A 13,783-nucleotide genomic window follows, 5' to 3' on the forward strand; every position below is an offset into this window, starting at 1 on the left:
TTCTGCATATTATTCACAACTATTTATTTATTTTGAGACAAGGTCTCACTCCGTACTCATGGCTGGCTTGGAAGTCTCTTTGTAAACTGAGCCAGTCTCAAAATTACAGAGATCTACATGCCTCTCCCTCCCAACTGGTTGGAAAAAGCTTATACCACAAGGTCTAGCAATAGTTATTTATCACTTAGCTGATGCTCTATGACAGGAACTATTTTGAAGACTGAAATGGAAATGGGAAGCAAGATACTGTGTGTAACATGATTAGTAAAAACCCAAAGACTGATATTGGGGTTCAAGCTTTAGCTGAAGATTAGAAAAGCAAAACAGTCAGCCACTAGCTCTTACCTCCACCTCCGACTAAAAGGGTGATCCAGCTAACTCCATGAATCCTCAGTGTTTAACTGCTTCCTCTCTTCATCATGGCTGGAGACTAAGTCTTTACATGAGGCCCTTTGACTTTCCCTTTTTTTTCCAGTTTAAATTTAGATAAGAAACGAGGTTGCTTCACAAGTCAGTTCCAGGTCCCTCTCCCATTCCCTCCTCTCCTCCCGTGCCATCCCCCATCCCCTCCCATTATCCCCTCATTCCCCCAGGGAGGGTGAGGCCCTCCATGGGGGTGTCCATAGTCTGTCATTTCATATAGGGCAGGGCCTAGACCCTTCCCCAAGAGTTCAGGGTGAGAGTGCACCTCACATTGTTCTATGGGAGTCCAAAGTCCGTGTGTATACTTGGGATGGGTACTGAGCTGCTGCCCAAGGCTCAATAGATTCCCTAGGCCTCCTCACTGACACCCAGATTCAGGGGGTCTTGATCAGTCCCATGCTGGATTCCCAGGCTGATGCCTGGGATTCAAAAGTTAACCTTTGTCTGGTCAGCTGTTTCTGGGGGTTAAACCAGCCCAGTCTTAATCCCTTTGATCATCAGTCCTCCCTCTCTGTTACTGGCTTTCTTGAGTTCAGCTCAGTACTTTACCAAGGGCGTCTGCCTCTTCTTCGATCAGCCACTAAATGAAGTTTCTGTTTCCCAGACTCTCTGGCCATAGGGTTGTAGGCTGGCACTCCCCAAATCTATGTCTAAAATCCATATATGAGAGAGTACATGCCATGTTTCTCTTTTTGTGACTGGGTTACCTCACTCAGGATGGTTTCTTCTAGTGTCATCCATTTGCCTGTGAATCTCATGATTCCATTATTTTTTTCTGCTGAATAGGACTCCATTGTGTAGATGTACCACATTTTCTCTATCCACTCTTCGGGTGAGGGACATCTAGGTTGCTTCCAAGTTCCGGCAATTACAAATAAAGCTGCTATGAACATAGTGGAACAGACATCTTTGTTGTATGAATGGGCATCTTTTGGATATATGCCTAAGAGTGGAGTTGCTGGGTCTTGTGGTAGGTTTATTCCCATTTTTCTGAGGAATCTCCATACTGATTTCCAAAGTGGCTGAACCAGTTGGCACTCCCACCAGCAATGGAGGAGTGTCCCCCTTTCACCACATCCTCTCCAGCATAAATTGTCATTGGTGTTTTTGATTTTAGCCATTCTGTCAGGAGTGAGATGGTATCTCAGAGTTGTTTTGATTTGCATTTCCTGGATGGCTAAGGATGTTGAGCACTTTCTCAAGTGCCTCTCAGCCATTTTAGACTCCTCTATTGAAAACTCTCTATTTAGTTCTGCATCCCACTTTTTAATAGGGTCCTTTGGTGTTTTGGAGACTTGCTTCTTGAGTTCTTTGTAAATTTTGGAGATCAACCCTCTGTCAGATGTGGGATTAGTGAATATTTTTTCCCATTCTGTGGGCTGCCTTTTTGTCTTGCTGACTGTGTCCTCTGCCTTACAGAAGCTTCTCAGTTTCAGTAGGTCCCATTTATTAATTGTTGATCTCACTGTCTGTCTACTGGTGTTATGTTCAGGAAGCTGTCTCCTGTACCAATTCGTTCAAGGGTACCACCCACTTTGTCTTCTAAGAGGTTCATTGTGGCAGTATTTATGTTGAGGTCTTTGATCCATTTGGACTTAAGTTTTGTGCATGGCGATAAACATGGATCGGTCCGCATTCTTCTACATGCCAGCCTCCAGTTATGCCAGCACCATTTGTTGAAGATGCTTTCTTTTTTTATACCTCCCTAGTGCTGGGATTAAAGGGGTGTGATCCCAAGTACTGAGATCACCTTTGTGTGAGCTGTTTCTCTTTAGGACTGGATCAATTTCAGGTAGCTCAGTGACACCTTGAACTAACAGAGATCTGTCTGCTTGTCTCTTGAGGCCTGGGATTAAAGATGTGTGCCACCGCTGCCTGGCTCTATGACTAGCTAGTATGGCTGCTGGGATTAAAGGTGTGTATCACCATTGTCTGGCTCTAGGACTTGTAGCTAGCTTTGGTTTCTTTGCCCTCAGGCATGCTTTAATAAATCATAAATAATATATCACCATATTTCCTTTGTTTTGTCTAATACAAAAGGAAAAATGTCTATATAAAGGACCTCTCAACATAGTTACTGACTCACAATATGCAAAAAGAATTACTTTTATACCAGATGATGTAGAGTTGACTATTATTTATTCATTTACAAGACATAATCAGGTACAGGAATCATCCCATGCATATAACACCTTTCCATCACTTGTCAACAAGCCAAGGATATTACAAGGACATGTCCTACTTGTTTTTCATATAACCAAACTCTGCTACCTGCAGGAAGTAATCCAAAGGGTACTCAAAGGAATGAAATATGGCAGATAGATGTGTTCCATTTTGTAGAATTTGGAAAATTAAAATATGTACATCACACCATTGATACATATTCAGTTTTTCAGTGGACAACTGCTTTGAGTTTGGAAAAGGCTGATTCAGGAATTACAATTTGCTAAAAGTTATGGCACAATAAAGACAGACAATGCTCCAGCATGTCTTAAAGAAAATGAGACAGCTTTTAAAATTATTATATTATAAAACATATTATAAGTATACCACACAATTCTACAGAGCAGGTAGTTATAGAAAGATCAAATTTACCTCTGACTGATATGCTAAATAAGTAGAAAGAGATGATAAAGGACCCCCAAAATAGATTGCATAGTGTTTTATTAACTTTGAATTTTATGAATGCAATTGAGAAAGGAACAACAGCTGTGGAGAGACATTGGATGATAGAAAATAGAAAAAAACTATGGAATTAAATCAGGTGGTATACTTCAAACATGTGTTGACTTCCAAATCGGAACCAGGACATGTGCTATGCTGGGGAAGAGGTTTTCCTTTTGTTTGCACAGGTGAAGAAAAGCTATATCATCAAAGCTGATAAAGATTCAATTTGAACAAGATACCTCTTAATTAGAAGAGATGATAGTTCTTCAAGCAACATGGCTGTTTAACTTAAGCTAACCTATAAAACTAACAAATGTTTTTCATTTGATCAGCGGTAACTTTCCAAAAGAGAACTTCCCAAAATTAGGGTTTGGGAAAGGCTTTATTTTTGTCTTTTTGGAGAACAAAGGTATTCAGCTAAGGAATCTGGAGACCACTGCATAAATGAGATTTATGAAGAAAAAGGACAAATCATCCAGAAAATATGTCCCAAAGTATATCACATTTACAACAGGATAAAATTTCATAAATCTTCACAAATGTTTGTTTCTGCTTTTCTCTACAGCCATGTAATGCAAATGGTCTTTTTATAGTCCAATTAAAGATTATAGCTGTCTTTTGGGTTAGAATGTGACTCTCTCCTTCTCTAAACCCAAGCATGATTGTTGAAGAAAAATAAAATATCTCTGTCTCATGTCAGATGAATCACTTGATATGGAACAGAAGAAAGAAAAATATTGAAGTACTGTTTTATTGCCATTAATCTCATAATCCTTTCATTTTATAATATCTAAAATTTATAAGATTAGATATATTTATTTTAAAGTTTTGTGATGTTAATGGTCAAAGATTTCATCTACCTTCTTGTACATGATTTTGGATTTGAGTATCTACCAGTTTTCTGTAGTGAACCATGACCATGTGATGGGGGATGTTCATCTGTGTATATGTTTGTCTTATTTGTTGATGAATAAAGCAGTGTTGTCCAATGGGGAATCAAGACAGGTGGGACTAGGAGTCTAGCAGGATTCTGGGAAATACAGTAAAGAGAAGTATTCACCATGTGATCCAGGCAGGAAGTGACATAGCAGGGCAGAATCAGTATATAAGCAGGGACAAGAAGGAAATCACTCCTCTTCTCTTCTCTTCTCTTCCCTTCCCTTCCCTTCCCTTCCCTTCCCTTCCCTTCCCTTCCCTTCCCTTCCCTTCTTCTCCTCTGAAGGGAGGAGACGCTGAACAGACATGATATAGACCCCAATGGAGTCAGAGGTCCGGGATTTTTCTCCAGTAAGAGAAGACAACATGGAGATACTTAGATTTATAGAAATGGTTCAATGATTAAGAATAAGAAACCTTAGCCAAAGGCCAACAGCTTTATGCTAATATAGTGTCTGTGTGCTTCATTGGTGCAGAGAAGGGTGGCGGGACCTGCCAGGCCAGAAAACCTCATGATACAACCATGCCTAATAATGACCTTTGAAGTTTCAAAAAGGAGGATGTGGCCCCACAATGACAATCCCACCAGGACTATGATAACACCATTAAGCTGAACAACACCAACTAAAGATCAACTTTGGACTACAAACTGCTCAGAACAATTTTGAGGTATCCAGCTGAGATGATTCAACCTCACACACACTCTGCTCAGAACAAATTTGAGGTGGGCAGCTGAGATGATCCAACCTCACATACTCACAGACTACTCTATGCAGGACTTGCACTTTCCCATGCAAAGACTAAACAAAAATGATATAACTAGACAATCCAAATTTTTCTTTCCAGGAACTTCTAAAGATGCCATCACTCCCACACAGCAGGAAGTAAATTTAAGAACACAATACCCACATCCACAATAAGTGGGGTGTGTGGTTTTTCATCTTTTATTGGGTTATGAATATTTGTCATTGATTTGGGTGATAGGTTACAAATTGTTGCTGGTTATAGTCAGGAAGAAAGTTGAACAAAGAGGATTAGATTCAAGGTTTTTATTTCGAAAAAACAAATGATACAGATATGATAGGATAAAAGGGTAAATTATTGAATCTACTCTTGAAAAAAAAGGAAAGGTATTGATATGGCAAGTTTAAAAGATAGATTATTGAATCTACTTTTAAAAAGCAACTTCCAATTTTAAATATTTTGCATTGGATTTGACTTGTATATTGCATACAATTATTGTATATTGATAAAAATTTGAAATTAATTGGTTAAAATATACTGTACATATACTTCTAATCTTGTTCAAGGTATTGTATCTATACAGCTAATTTGACAATGTAATGTAAATTTCTAGTTCTTAAAAGTTATTATTACCAACTATACAGGACAATAAAGAAATATAGGTTAATAATTAATCACTTATTACTATTGAACTTGTTGTCACATTAGGTATATTTTCAAGGACAAACAAATATATATTTTAGGATGACAGGTCATCTTCAAACACAAGAGATCTACAGAATATAGCATCTAAAATGTTTTAATAACATAGGTTCTCTTTGTATAACAATGAGACATGTCTGCTCTTGGCGGCATGTCTCTTCTATTTCAGACAAGATGATGGGCACTGAAGGAACTCCACATGGAGTTTACTTTCTTTTTGGTAAAGGTAAGCCGCTGGAGAAGAAAGTGCCGTTACCTGAATTGCTGACATTACACTGTCCAAATTGAACAAACAGGATACCAAAGAGAGTGACTGCAAACCTTGTCAAGACCAGGTGTGATGGTCCTTTAGAATATCCTGTTTTACTGAGAAGTTTGTCAGATATGCTAAGCCTTTAGGACAAAGATGGATGCCGCAACATTGCAGAATAACTTTGGGTGACTGTATAGGCAGCTAGCTGCTTCTGTCATTTCTCACAATTTTTGGAAGTTGCTTGCTTGTACTTGCTGCTTACTCAGTTAATATTATTTCCTTCTTGTGTCTCTAAGAGAGTTCAAGACTAGATAGTGATATTCATAGTTTTCATTTCTTACCAGACTTAGAAAAGAAATTCACTAAAGAGAAATAAAGTATAAAAAGTTGATAAAAGATAATTTGATAATGCAAATTAGAATAGAAAACAAATTAGGTACAAAATTTTGGACTCATTAAAATAGAATAGATAATGGAATATTTTCTCTGAATTTGTCAAATGCAAATGGACTAGACATTGTTGATACTTAGTTCCTGTATATATTGTATATAGTTATTGTACTTTTGGCTGAAGTATCAGAATGCAAGGCCAGTAACACCAGTCAGCTATAGAAGCTAGGTGGTGATGGTACACACCTTTAATCCCAGGCCTCAGGAGACAGGCAGATGGATGTTTGCTAGTTCAAGGCTACACTGAGCTACATGAAATTGATCCAGTCTAAAAGAGCAACACAAAGATCTCAGCACTTGAGATCCCAGGCTACACTGAGCTACATGAAATTGATCCAGTCTAAAAGAGCAACACAAAGATCTCAGCACTTGAGATCCCATATCTTTAATCCCAGCATTTGAGAGGCATAAAAGAAAGAAACAAAGGTTCTCATGTGACATTTTGGTCTCTAGCAACATTTGGGGAATTAGTCTCCTGCCATGCTGAGGATAGGACAGCCCTTTTACCCTGATATAGAGGTAAGAGTTAGTGGCTGGTTGCTTTACTTCTCTGATCTCGAGCTTGAAGCTTGAACCCATTGCAATATCTGTCTGGAGTCATTTATTACTCATGCTACAATTGTGTTTGCTCACATATAACTTATGCATTAGCAAAGGAGTCAGACAGCCCCTCTACACACAAGTTTAATGATTTCAGATAATGAATGCTGTGAAGAAAAGAAAATTAGGAAATGAGATAGAAAGTTCCTGGGGTTAAGGAAGGGCAGTGGCAGTAACTAGGTCAGTGAAAATCTCCATTAGAGAACCGTATTTTGTCTCAAACCCTGTTGCACAGGATTTGGTCTGCAAATATCAAGGCAAAGATAAGAGCAATGCAATGTCCTTTGGAAAGCTTGGGGAACAGAAAGATCAATGTGACTGGAGCATAGTAAACAATGGTAAAAGTAAAAAGTAATGGATTTCAAGAGTCAGGTAAGGTCATAGCAGCAAGATAAGAGAGGAAAACTTTATTTTAAATGTAATCAAGTTGCAGAAAGCAACAGAGGTCCATGGCTTGACTTATACTAGTCCACCGGTCTATTGACTGTGTTCAGTGAATAAACAGTAAGAGAGCTTTGTAGAATAGATACATGTAGCCTATATTTATATTTCAAGCATCTTTATCTACTTAATAAATAGAAAAATAGGGAGCATATTTCCATCAGTCTTCCAGGACCTCATTTCTTCTCCATGATTGTTCAAAGATCATTACCATGGATCCAATAATTGCACATACCACCGACCAGTAGATAAACTCTCTATATATTTAAAAAATTTTTGCACTGAAAGAGAATTACATAACTTACCTTCCTGAATTTTCTTCCTCCAGTCTCTTCCTGGTATCTTACATCCAAACTTCCAGGGATGCACATATTTTTAAATTTGAATTCTACACTCCAGGATACAAACAACCATTTAAATCCTAGAATACTAGTTTTCTATTGTTGTTGTTTTATTGTTTTTAAATTATCGCTCCAACTATCTTCCACTTCGGGTAGTAAGTAATGATAGTTTTTTTAATCGTTTTTAGCCTGAAAATAATTCTCTTTGACAGGAAACACAGAAACAAAGTAGGATGTAAATGAGTCAATTTTCTTTGTGTCATCCATCACCCTGGACAGCTACTCTGGCTTATTTAAGAGTTCACTTCTACTCTTTTTCTGTTACATCTGTAGAATTTGCAATTGTTTAGTTAGAACTGTCTTTTGACAGTTTCTTTGAACAATGTCTTAAGTTCTACTTTTCCATGATATTTCTGCCATCTGGGTAAAGTGTTTAACTGCTCTGGAAAGTGGGAACAATAATATTATTAACCTCATGTAGTTGGTGGAAAAAGTTAACATGTTATATATACAAAGTACCTGGGGGTGTTTCTTGGAACATAGACTGTGTTAAGTATATGATAATTATCATTGTAATAATATAATATTTACTAATATACTTATATAGTATATATTAATATAGCAACAACAATATAATAATGATATAGTTGGGATATGAGCTTCAAATTTCATATCCCTGTTATGCCATGTCAGCATGTTAATCTCGTGTTATCTATTTTTGAATACTTCTGGAATTAAATGATTTAATTTGTATAATGTATTTAGGATAGTTCCTCAGACATAACCATAGCCATGTCACCCATGTGGTTGTCAGAGAACAACTTTGTAAAATTAGATTCTCAATCAAACTAAGATTGCTAAGCTTTCATGGCAAGTTCCATACCTACTGACCCATTTCACCTGCCCCCTCCTTGAGCATTTAAATGTTATTATATACTTTTATATTTATGAACTATAAGATATTGCTTAGAAAAGCATATCATGTATTATTTAATTATTGGCTATAATTGGAGTTTCTCTGTATCTCGGCAGCCACTCACAAATAACCATTCTGAGACTTATTATTAATTATAAATGCTCTGGCAATAGACCAGGCTGGTTACTAGCTAACTTTTATATTTTAAATTAACCCATGTTTTCTAGCTACCCACTGCCACTTGGTGGTACCTTCTTTTAACATGGCATATTCATCTTGCTTCCCTGTTTGTCTCTCCTGACTCCTCAGACTTCTTCTTCTTTCCAGCGCTCTCTCTGCCCCCAAATCCTGCCTACCTATTGTTTAATCACACTTTTATTAACAATTAGCAACACATTTTCATAGAAATTAGCTGACATAGAAAAATAACTTTGTCCAAGATAATTTTAGTTTTCTTTGTTTATAGAAATCTTTGGTCTTTAAAATGGCTTTTAAAAATAATTTTTTATTTTATTTTATATTTATGCGTGTTTTTCATTAATACATGTGTGTGCCTGGAGTCTGGAGAGGCCAGAAAAGAATACTGGGTCTCTTGGACAGGAGTTATGGATGGCTTTGAGCAACTGTGTGCATGCTTGAAACCAAACTTGAGTCTTCTGCAAGAACTACAAATGATTTTGGTCTTAGTCATTCTGACAGGTGTAAGATGGAATCTCAGAGTCCTTCTGATTTGCATTTTCCTGATGGCTAAGGATGATGAACATTTCTTTTAAGGGTTTCTCAGCCACTTGGCATTTCTATGTTGAAATTTCTGTTTAGATCTGTACCCCAAGTTTTAACTGGATTTTTTTTTGTTTGTACACACACACACACACACACACACACACACACACACACACACACACACTGGGAAACTGGGAAGCAGTCTACCTCAAAACCCAGTCATACAGGCTCAAAGAGACTGAAGCTAAAACCAGGGACTCCATTGTCTGAGATAGGTTCTTTGCATATATGTTATAGTTGTGTAACGTGGTGTTCTTGTGGTACTCCTAACAGTGGGAGTAAGGAGTGTTATGCTATATTCGGTTGATATCCCTGGGAGACCTGCTCTATTCTGAAGAGAAATGGAGAAGTAGCTCTGGGGGAGGGAAGAGGGGCGATCAGTGGAGGGATGTGGTTGGCATATGTAGTGATATATTATTTATGGTTTATTAAAGCTTGCCTGAGGATTGAAAAAGCAAAGTCATCAACAAGCTACAGAGGTCAAATAGTGGTTGTATACACATTTAATCCTAGGACTCAGGATTAAGTGGTAGACAGATCTCTGTTAGTTCAAGGCCACCATGGCCTACACAGGAGTGAAGATTAACAGAGTTCACACTTTTAATCCCAGCCCTCGAGAGGTATATAAAAAGACTGGATCCCAGTGTCTCAGAATGCATTCTGAGAGTAGTCTTTAGCCACATTGAGAAAAGAACAGCAGTTGAGTGAATCTGAGGAGCAGTGAAGTCAGGAGCAGTTTGAGGGTTGCCCCTTTGGTCTGAGCTGAGGTAAGTGCTAATGACTGGCTGCTTTTTGGATCTTCACCCTGAACCTTGAACCACATGGGATACATGTCTCTGAGTCCTTCTATTTATTGTGCTACAGGACATATGAGAGAAGAATGAATATAAAAAATAAAAAGGATAGAAACTAAAAAATACAACAAAACAAGCAAGTTCTCTTAATTGTTGAACCATCTCTTTACTCCCTTAATTATAATTTTCCGTGCAATCATTCTTCAACAAAGGAGCTGATGTGAGCTAGGCATGGATGTGCACAACTGGACTGCCAGTACATAGGAGGATGAAGCAGATGGACCTGGGCTCATGGGCAGCCTGCATCACATCGTTGAGCCTTTACTTCAAACAAAGTACTGAAATGCTAAACCTAGAGTGATTTTTTTCCTTTTAAATTTGTATCTCTATGAGTCGAAGCCTTAAAATAAAAAGAAGCCAAGTCTGGTGGCTTTTACTTGGTATCCTAGCATGCAGCCGGCAAATTCAGGTCAACTTGGTAAATACTGCACCTTTCAAGACACGCAGGGCCTACGTAATGAGACCATATCTTTAAAACCACACATCATGTAGGAGGCCATAGGATTCATCCCAGCACCAACCCCTCCTCAGAGTAAGCCCATAAACCTTATAGCTGTGGTAATGATTACTTACACACGAATCAATTTTACCACTCTCCTGTAATTTTATTCTTTGTGATGAAAATGAGCTTACTTGATGTAAGAGGCAGTGTCAGATATCGACGTTCCAGGAAATGTTGCTTTAGACATGAAGATTCCAAAACAAAAGAGAGTGCCAGTTTGGAAGAGAAGAGTGAGAGGATAATGAACACTAAAGAAGGAATGAAGCTACATTTCTGCCAAATTTAAGGGTTTCTGAGACAGTTTTTTGTTTTGTAATAGCATAAAATTTACACAATAGGTGAAAAGGAGAATAAACTTCAGTGTCTGTTCTATTAAATTGTTTTGAATTCTGTGGCGGTACACATATGAAAGAATCAAGGGACTGTGGTTCCCAGCTTCTCCATGGATTATATTTCTGGATTAGTGTTTATTTTGGTACAAGAAAAACTGCTTCAGTTCAAAGGATATTATTTTTACAGAGAAATTATTAAGTTTTAGCTTACAATTATATACTTTTATAACCAAGTTACACAAATTTATGAGCACAGCAACATAACCTGGAAATACATGGAAAAAAAGTTGAATCCCAATTTTTTAAAGCTGGAAAACTGCCTTTTCTTATTGACTTTAATATGCCAATCTATGTTTTTACTAACCACCCAGAAAAAAAGACATGAAGAACACAGAACATCTGATGAACAGATCACAAAGAATGGAGTCATGGCAACTACTGTTCCTCGCCATACTGAATGCCTCTTGTCTTTGTCTTTCAGCCTGGGAAGTATCCATTATCGAGATGGTGTTTGTATACACACAGGAAAGGACATTATTTTATAAAGCTCAAAATATTAACAGATAAATTATATATTTTGTGAAATCTTACTTTTATAGGTGTTTCTAATTTGTTGTGAATTTTTGAAACAAAGGTGGTTAAGGTTTAAAAGTTAGTGATCAATGATCTTAATAATATGCCCAGAACTGTGTTTCTAGTCATGATCAGTACAAACGCATTTTTTGCAGAGACAAGATTGGAGGGAGAGGCCATTTTATGTCTTCTGTTTTATAGCCTTCTATATATGCATATGTTGAATTAAGTCTAAAGCAGATGAATAGGAGCAAGTTAGAAACACACCTTAGTTTTGCTTAATACAAAATATTTTTGTGATTCAGGTTTGCAACTTAGAAATCGTCAGGAAAGCATGAGATAAGATAAATAATCAATTCAATATTAAGACATTCTCCAAATCATGCTCATACAGTAGTATCCATTCTTTTACTATTGTAGTTTCCATTAAGAGAACAGGGAGTGCTAGAGAGGATGATGCATGCCAAGACACAGGGGTTCTCTCCTTTCCTTTTAAGAACGATTTTCTCTTTCCTAACAGCGGAATGATGAGTGAGCTTCACATTAAGGATTCAGCTATACTCTAAACCATTTGGGTCAGAATGAACTCACCATCTTTATGAACTTTTTGTGGTCTGGACTAAATTCGTCTTGAAACTGTTAACAATCCTCCATGTTTAATCATGATATTTTGTTTTTCTCACAACATCGTGTAAGTGGTGTGCACTCAAATATTTTTCCAATAGATAGAATGTCCCTGATATCTTTATCATTTTTAGTGGAGGAACAATAAAAATCTCGAGGTACACCATCCTGATGACTCTATTTATGTCCAGGAGAAAAGTTCTATTACATCTGTTGTGTTTTATATTTTAAACACTGTGCACAGATCATTATCAACAGCCCAAACATTCTTGAATCTATAAAGAAAGCATACTATTCTGAAATGCATATGATTATGAAGATCCCTTGCCCTACATGACTTCATATGAAATAGAGCTAGCATATAAAGTGTGCTAAATAAATGTTAATCATAACCATCATTACTGTCATAGTGAATATCAACAATGGAATGGAAGATGGAAAGAATAATCTTTAGAATTAGAAGTATTTTAGCAGCAGAAAGAGCGAAGTGGTACTTGCTCCTTTGAGATTTATAGGAGAGGAGAAAGAAAAACTACAGAAATAAAAATGACATGTTAAGGGTAGAACAGGGAGAACTTGCAGGTGGATTGCACTTTAAGAAAATAGTTTCCTGAGCACATGGCTGTAGAGGCGTAGGGGGAACTGGGTTTTGGATGAAAAGAGAAGGTCTTTACACCAAGGATCCATTCAGCAATACATTCTATGAATTTGTGCTTTGTTGTGGGAAATGAAACAAAGAAAGGGCATTTTCCCCTTCCTTAGCTTTTCCAACCATTTAGAGCAGTGAAGATAAATTAAGAGAGTCATGAGTGAAAATTTAAACTTCTAAAAGAAAGGGAATTGCGAATGGGGCCAACACTGCAGATAAAAAGTGGCTGTCTGAGCTATGACTTTGAACAGAATGGCTTTTTGCTGTAGTAATTAGGAAGAAACCAAAGCAAGTTATTTCAGATAAACCAGAGCTGACTGATGAGGGAGCTACTAAAGAAAGAGAAGCCGCTGATAAAAATTGAAACGCAATAAACACTTCAAGGGTAAGAAGTTGCTGTGCAATCAGACTGGTAAGTTGTTACCAGACCCCGAGAAGGACATTTTGTTAGGCAAAAGAATTGCACATCAATACTGTTTTCAACCATTAACACGTAAGGAAAGTAGATTAATTTTGAGATTTCTATTTTTTTGTCCTGAAGAGAGACAAACAGATCCAAAACAAACTGACAGCTGACAAAAATAAATTATAAGAAGATAAACACTGGATATTGATTCTTGGGTCTGAAGATGGAGCTGGATAAACAAGGAACTATGAAACAACTTTTGCTATTTCTATCTTACTGTCAAGAAATCAATTTGTCCTATATGGGATTTATCCACGTACCATAGGTTCATACCTTAATTAGTTAGTATGTTTGACAGCTTTCTGGCAGTGTGAAGACTATCTATTGAACTAAAATTATAACAAGAAAAGGTACATGCTTGTAGTTCTATCACTTGGAAGGCAGAGAAAGGTGAATCTGCAGACTTAAGGCTAATTTGCACTACATACTGAGTTCCAAGTAAGCCTGGACTACCATGTGGGACTGTTTCTACAGAGCAATAAACAAGCAAAAGTGGTGCATGTTTTGGTGATTGGGTGATATGTATG

Source organism: Mesocricetus auratus, unplaced genomic scaffold (genome assembly GCF_017639785.1).
Source record: "Mesocricetus auratus isolate SY011 unplaced genomic scaffold, BCM_Maur_2.0 Super-Scaffold_100003, whole genome shotgun sequence".
NCBI classification, from domain to species: domain Eukaryota; kingdom Metazoa; phylum Chordata; class Mammalia; order Rodentia; family Cricetidae; genus Mesocricetus; species Mesocricetus auratus.